This window comes from Neolamprologus multifasciatus, chromosome 8 (assembly GCF_963576455.1).
Source record: "Neolamprologus multifasciatus chromosome 8, fNeoMul1.2, whole genome shotgun sequence".
Classification (NCBI taxonomy): domain Eukaryota; kingdom Metazoa; phylum Chordata; class Actinopteri; order Cichliformes; family Cichlidae; genus Neolamprologus; species Neolamprologus multifasciatus.
Window position 1 is genome coordinate 29956646 of NC_140446.1, and position 6693 is coordinate 29963338.

A 6693-nucleotide genomic window follows, 5' to 3' on the forward strand; every position below is an offset into this window, starting at 1 on the left:
CTCTCTGTCCTTGTCTGTCTCATGTGCATTACTTTTTTCCTGGAACAGTCTCTCACTGTCGTTCTCTAAAACCTAAAAGAGAATTATGGATTTGATCAACTGGTCTCTGAATGCTATTGACACCCTCTTCTCAACGAGAAGTCTGGGCTCGGGAGAGCCCGAGTGCCCCGGAGGGACTTTCCCTGCCGGTTACACGATGGACGGGTGGCAGAAATGGAGGCTCGTGTGCCTGGCGGGACTGTCGATCGAGGACGCTGAAGATATTTACCTATTCGGAACCATGATAACGGGGTTCTTGCTGATCGGAGCTGGCATGGCCCTGGCTTATCGGAGAAATAAGAGAGCGGAACCGGCTGTTCAAACCCCCCCAAAGCTGTCCGCTGGAATCGAAGCGACGGGACGAGTCGCGACCTCTCACAACGAACGCAGCATGGTTAACACCTTGGAGACGCTTACAGCTGCTGTGAAGGCTCAAAACAACACCATTGAGCGTATGGTGGGATACATCAGAGAGGGCCCTGCTCAAAATGACAACCTTGAGCGAAAGTTGGATCACATCACAGAACGAATCACTGCAGTTGTGAGGTCTCAGAATCAAAAGAATGATAACACCACGGATCAGAAGTTTGATACCATCATGGGGAGGCTCGCGGCTCTCCAACGGGAGATCGAGAGACCAGTATCAGAGTGTTAAAAAGATCAGCTTTGAAAATTCTCAATAAATCAACAAATTCGGGATCAAAATGCAGACACCACCACGGCGCCAGCTGCACAGGCCCAAGGCTGAAGCCAGACAAACACTCCCTGATAACGACTGTGTGATGACTATTCTCCCCATCCCATGCAAGGCCACCTGGATTGGCTGGAGGACTGTTTACTTAGCCTGATAGGGCGAAGGACACTGTCTCAGCTGAACTATGGACACGCACACACACACACTTACACTGATAAGCACTCACTCATCTCCCCTTCCCTTTCCAACGCCTTCGATGCTTGTTGCCTCCTGGGAACACGAGGCGGGTCTGGGCCCGCGCTGGCGAGTCGGCGCAGTGGCAGGATGTCTGCTGTGTTGCCTGGGATTACTCCTCATCCCCCTACCCAACCCTGTGGCTTGTTATGTCTTCATAATGTTGTGCTGTGAACATTCATGTGCTTTTTTTGTGCAGAGGAGTTTTTTTGTTTCCTGTTCTCGTGCTGTCCTACCATGGAAGCACAGCATGAGTAGGGGTCTCTTTTTTTCCTCTTGTACCTTCCCATTGTGTGTACATTTCAGTGTTTTTTCCGTAACTGCCGATCTCCGACTTGTAACCCCCATGTAATGTCTGTGTTATGTGTGTTGGTGGATTATACTGTAGGAGAAATGCGTTTGATTACCTTAAAGAGATATATTCAAGTTTAAGGTCTGCATTGACATAGCACTTACAATTTTAACCTGATCATCTTTATGCCAACACAAGGAGATTGTAAATGGGAACTAATGCCTCCTCCCTCCCTTGCTCCTTTTCTATAGACATCCAGGACGTGTTTTGACATTAAATTCCTGCCCTACATAAGTAGTTTGTGCACAGTCTACATCAACCCTTCAACACGCACAGGTAAGAATGACAGTTGTGACTTGTAACATTTATTCCTGGTCTTCTCTTGCCTCCTCTGGTCTCCATGGAAGAGCATGTCCACAAAAAAGTCAAGGTTGGACTTAGAGTCACTAGAAGATCCTGTTCCCAAGCCAGCCAAGAACAACAAAAAGGCAAGAAGAGGTGAGGCCAATTACTATCCTCAGACCAGCAGTGAGAATCCAGAAAGCCTAGAACTAGAGCGAATATCTCTCCTGACCGAATTAAAGAAGAGAAACAATGAGAAAACTGTACGAGAGAAGATGGCCGGGACCTTCGAATTCAGGAGGAAAGAGGTTGTGGACATCAAGCCTGACATCAAGAACCTCTTGGAAAGATGGCCAGGTCTATTTCAGATGGAAGAGGTATAACTTCAACTTTTTTGTACTAATGCCTTTTATCATAGTTTGGAAATGGGAAATATATGTTTTGACTTTTTCTTGTTGGAAGTTGGTCTTTAAAAAAATGTATTGTACACTGTCTACTCATGTACAGATTAATGCAGAGTTTCTGCAGGTTACTGCAGTTCCCCTGCTAACCAGATTCATGGCCCAGCTAGACAAGCACTCCCCACAGCTACTTAAAATAATCAGAAAAAAAGGAGGGACAACCAAAGCAAAAACTGCCATAATCCTAGAGTTTCTTGATCAGGTAGGGTGTATATAATTAACTATTAACATGACAGTTAGCATTTTAACCCCTGTATCTAATGAGAATTTGTATCCTGTTACAGTTTTATTTTGGTAACGTCAGTGATTATGGCTGTGACCTTTTAAAATGTTGAAAGGAAGTGTGGGCTTTGTCCTTGAATGAATGAAGAGATTTATTGTCATTATACAAGTACAGAGCACAACTACAACAAAATTTATTTTGGAGACACATTTTCACATTTAGGGACAAGAAAGCATATGCCGCTTTTCCACCGACAGAACACGGTGTGGCTCAGTTCACTTTAGCCCCCTGCGGACGCTTTTCCACCGCCTTTACACCTGATTGGCCCGGGTGTGTGTGGTGCCCACGTGATGTGATATAGAAGCGCTCCCACAAAAGGCTTTAAAAAAAACTCCCAGCAACCATACTCCATTGACTTTGGACCATGGCGACTTCCTCCACAAGAACCAAAAATCAAACCAATCAAAATGAACCACAGACAGAGCAAAGTACAAAAACACACATATATCGCGATTGTTGTTGTTCTTCGGGCTGTGACGTTGCGGACAAAAACTTTTGCGCGCGGCTTTTCATAGCCAGATGGGTTCGCCCCTGTTCCCAGTTACGGTCCGCTTTATGTTTCCACCGCAACCGCGCTAAACTGAACTGCTCTCAAGCGCACCGTGCCGATTTGTCGGTGGAAAAGGGGCATTAGTCACCTCATGAGGATAGAGAGGTGAAAAAAAATTCCTCTCACGCAGCATACTCTCCATATTGCATAGTAACAATTTTAACTGTTCCTGCAGGATGCTGATGCTGACATTAGGAGGGAGTGTATACTTAAATCTCTCATTATCTACCTTGGAGAACGTGTTGAGGACTTGATAAAAGAATACATGGTATGTCCATATCTGTTCTGTCTCTACATGAGATGCTGTCTCTTGATGTAAATTTGACAACTCTGCTATTAAATGCAGTGATTAATGTAGGACAGCAACGATTAATCAACTCATCAAGTTAATATCTTAGGGTTCTGTATTGTTTTCTTTTTTTTCTTGGGCTTTGTGGAACATTTATGAAAATGTGGATCATTTATGAAAATGTTCCACCATTGATTTAATTTAATGATTATGCAATTCACAATCTGATTAGTCAAATAATTGTTCTAATAGTCTGTGACCAAACAACTATCAAAATAGTAGTTTATTATGGTCAAAGACTTATCAGGTGTGCCAAACTTCAGTTCTTCACTTGTACATTTTGTTCCATATTTTACCTCAAGATATCCCAGAAAGATGAAGCTGAGAAAGAGCTGCAGAGTACCACCATGGCACTCTTCGTCTTCAGGGACAACTCAAGCTTCCTACATCAGCCTCGAGACATCGGGATAATCACTGATGGTGTGGAAGTCCTGAATGAGTTGCCTTCTGTGGCAGCTGGAGTGACAATGGTTTTTGGACTCTGTTATTGCTCTTAATATGGAATATCCACGAGGATTCAGGTTCACCTTTGAGGCTCTTCAAAAGATTATGATGGAGCTTGACTTTAACAAGATGACCTCTAAGATTCGCAAACTTAATTGTGAACTTAACACTGCACAGTAGTGTGTTTGCATGCATGTGTGCATGTGTATGCGCACATGCATGTGCATGTGTGCTTGGTTATTTTGCTTGGTTGGCCTGCAGTGGTATTCTACATTCAAAAATTATAAGAACACCCATTTGAAAGGGAGATTTAAGTTGATTTCATTGATACATGTGTAGATTTTTTTTTTACATTGTACAGGCACAGTGCCCATATAAACGTTTTTGAGTACTTGCAAATTGGTTTAAAAAGAGTTTTTATAATGGTTTTATGCCAGTTTTAGACAGGTTGCAGGTTTTATACTGGTTTTCAAAAGATTGCAGGTTTAATACTGGTTTTCAAAAGATTGTAGGTTTCATACTGGTTTTCAAAAGATTGCAGGTTTTATACTGGTTTTCAAAAGATTGCAGGTTTTATAAAACAAACATTTCTCTAATCATTTCTGCCGTAGCACTAAATCTGTATATTACTAATCCTCTCTATTGATTATAATTAAAATGGTTTGGAACAATAAATAATTTTGAAATAATTGGTTGGCCATCTGTATTGTTTTTTATAGGAAAGTTATTCACATAGTGAAAACCTATACTTTGTTTCGGGCGAGCTCCCCATTCAAATGCATGTAATCGTAAGAAACACACTGGCTTGACGAAATAAATCGTTTTTGTACAACTTCATATAAATAGCTGTAACTTTTGATAGAAGACTCAAACACACATATTTATGGCTTTATCTCATAGAATTCAATATCCCTGTGCTGGGCACACAGGTTTTGCAGCTGTTTGAGCTAAGATTTTCAAGTTATTCACATAATGAAAACCTATACTTTGTTTCGGGCGAGCTCCCCATTCAAATGCATGTAATCGTAAGAAACGCACTGGCTTGACGAAATAAAGCGTTTTTGTACAACTTCATATAAATAGCTGTAACTTTTGATAGAAGACTCAGACACACATGTTCATGGCTTTATCTTATCAGATTCAATATCCCCGTGCTGGGCACACAGGTTTTGCAGCTGTTTGAGCTAAGATTTTCAAATTATTCACATAATGAAAACCTATACTTTGTTTCGGGCGAGTTCCCCATTCAAATGCATGTAATCGTAAGAAACGCACTGGCTTGACGAAATAAAGCGTTTTTGTACAGCTTCATATAAATAGCTGTAACTTTTGATAGAAATCTCAGACACACATATTTATGGCTTCATCTCATAGAATTCTATATCCCTGTGCTGGGCACACAGGTTTTGCAGCTGTTTGAGCTAATATTTTCAAGTTATTGACATAATGAAAACCTATACTTTGTTTCGGGCGAGCTCCCCATTCAAATGCATGTAATCGTAAGAAACGCACTGGCTTGACGAAATAAAACGTTTTTCTACAACTTCATATAAATAGCTGTAACTTTTGATAGAAGACTCAGACACACATATTTATGGCTTTATCTCATAGAGTTCTATATCCCTGTGCTGGGCACACAGGTTTTGCAGCTGTTTGAGCTAAGATTTTCAAGTTATTCACATAATGAAAACCTATACTTTGTTTCAGGCGAGCTCCCCATTCAAATGCATGTAATCGTAAGAAACGCACTGGCTTGACGAAATAAAGCGTTTTTTTACAGCTTCATATAAATAGCTGTAACTTTTGATAGAAGACTCAGACACACATTTTTATGGCTTTATCTTATCAGATTCAATATCCCCGTGCTGGGCAAACAGGTTTTGCAGCTGTTTGAGCTAAGATTTTCAAGTTATTCACATAATGAAAACCTATACTTTGTTTCGGGCGAGCTCCCCATTCAAATGCATGTAATCGTAAGAAACGCACTGGCTTGACGAAATAAAGCGTTTTTGTACAACTTCATATAAATAGCTGTAACTTTTGATAGAAGACTCAGACACACATGTTTATGGCTTTATCTTAACAGATTCAAAATCCCTGGGCAGGGCACACAGGTTTTGCAGCTGTTTGAGCTAAGATTTTTCAAGTTATTGACATAATGAAAACCTATACTTTGTTTCGGGCGAGCTCCCCATTCAAATGCATGTAATCGTAAGAAACGCACTGGCTTGACGAAATAAAGCGTTTTTGTACAACTTCATATAAATAGCTGTAACTTTTGATAGAAGACTCAGACACACATATTTATGGCTTTATCTCATAGAATTCAATATCCCCGTGCTGGGCACACAGGTTTTGCAGCTGTTTGAGCTAAGATTTTCAAGTTATTCACATAATGAAAACCTATACTTTGTTTCGGGCGAGCTCCCCATTCAAATGCATGTAATCGTAAGAAACGCACTGGCTTGACGAAATAAAGCGTTTTTGTACAGCTTCATATAAATAGCTGTAACTTTTGATAGAAGTCTCAGACACACATATTTATGGCTTCATCTCATAGAATTCTATATCCCCGTGCTGGGCACACAGGTTTTGCAGCTGTTTGAGCTAAGATTTTTCAAGTTATTGACATAATGAAAACCTATACTTTGTTTCGGGCGAGCTCCCCATTCAAATGCATGTAATCGTAAGAAACGCACTGGCTTGACGAAATAAAGCGTTTTTGTACAATTTCATATAAATAGCTGTAACTTTTGATAGAAGACTCAGACACACATTTTTATGGCTTTATCTTAACAGATTCAAAATCCCTGTGCTGGGCACACAGGTTTTGCAGCTGTTTGAGCTAAGATTTTCAAGTTATTCACATAATGAAAACCTATACTTTGTTTCAGGCGAGCTCCCCATTCAAATGCATGTAATCGTAAGAAACGCACTGGCTTGACGAAATAAAGCGTTTTTTTACAGCTTCATATAAATAGCTGTAACTTTTGATAGAAGACTCA

General features: G+C 40.7%; 1 long non-coding RNA gene across 2 annotated transcripts; it reads left to right on the forward strand.

The window, feature by feature from the left end:
• The first annotated feature begins 1342 nt into the window (after positions 1 to 1342).
• On the forward strand, positions 1343 to 5028 carry LOC146513325 (uncharacterized). 2 transcript variants are annotated; one of them, XR_014875839.1, is made up of 3 exons: positions 1343 to 3163; positions 3547 to 4171; positions 4230 to 5028. It is a non-coding gene; the product is annotated as an uncharacterized LOC146513325 (long non-coding RNA). The 2 variants fall into 2 exon arrangements; XR_014875840.1 differs by having other exon boundaries at positions 3547 to 4142.
• The last annotated feature ends 1665 nt before the right edge of the window (positions 5029 to 6693 follow it).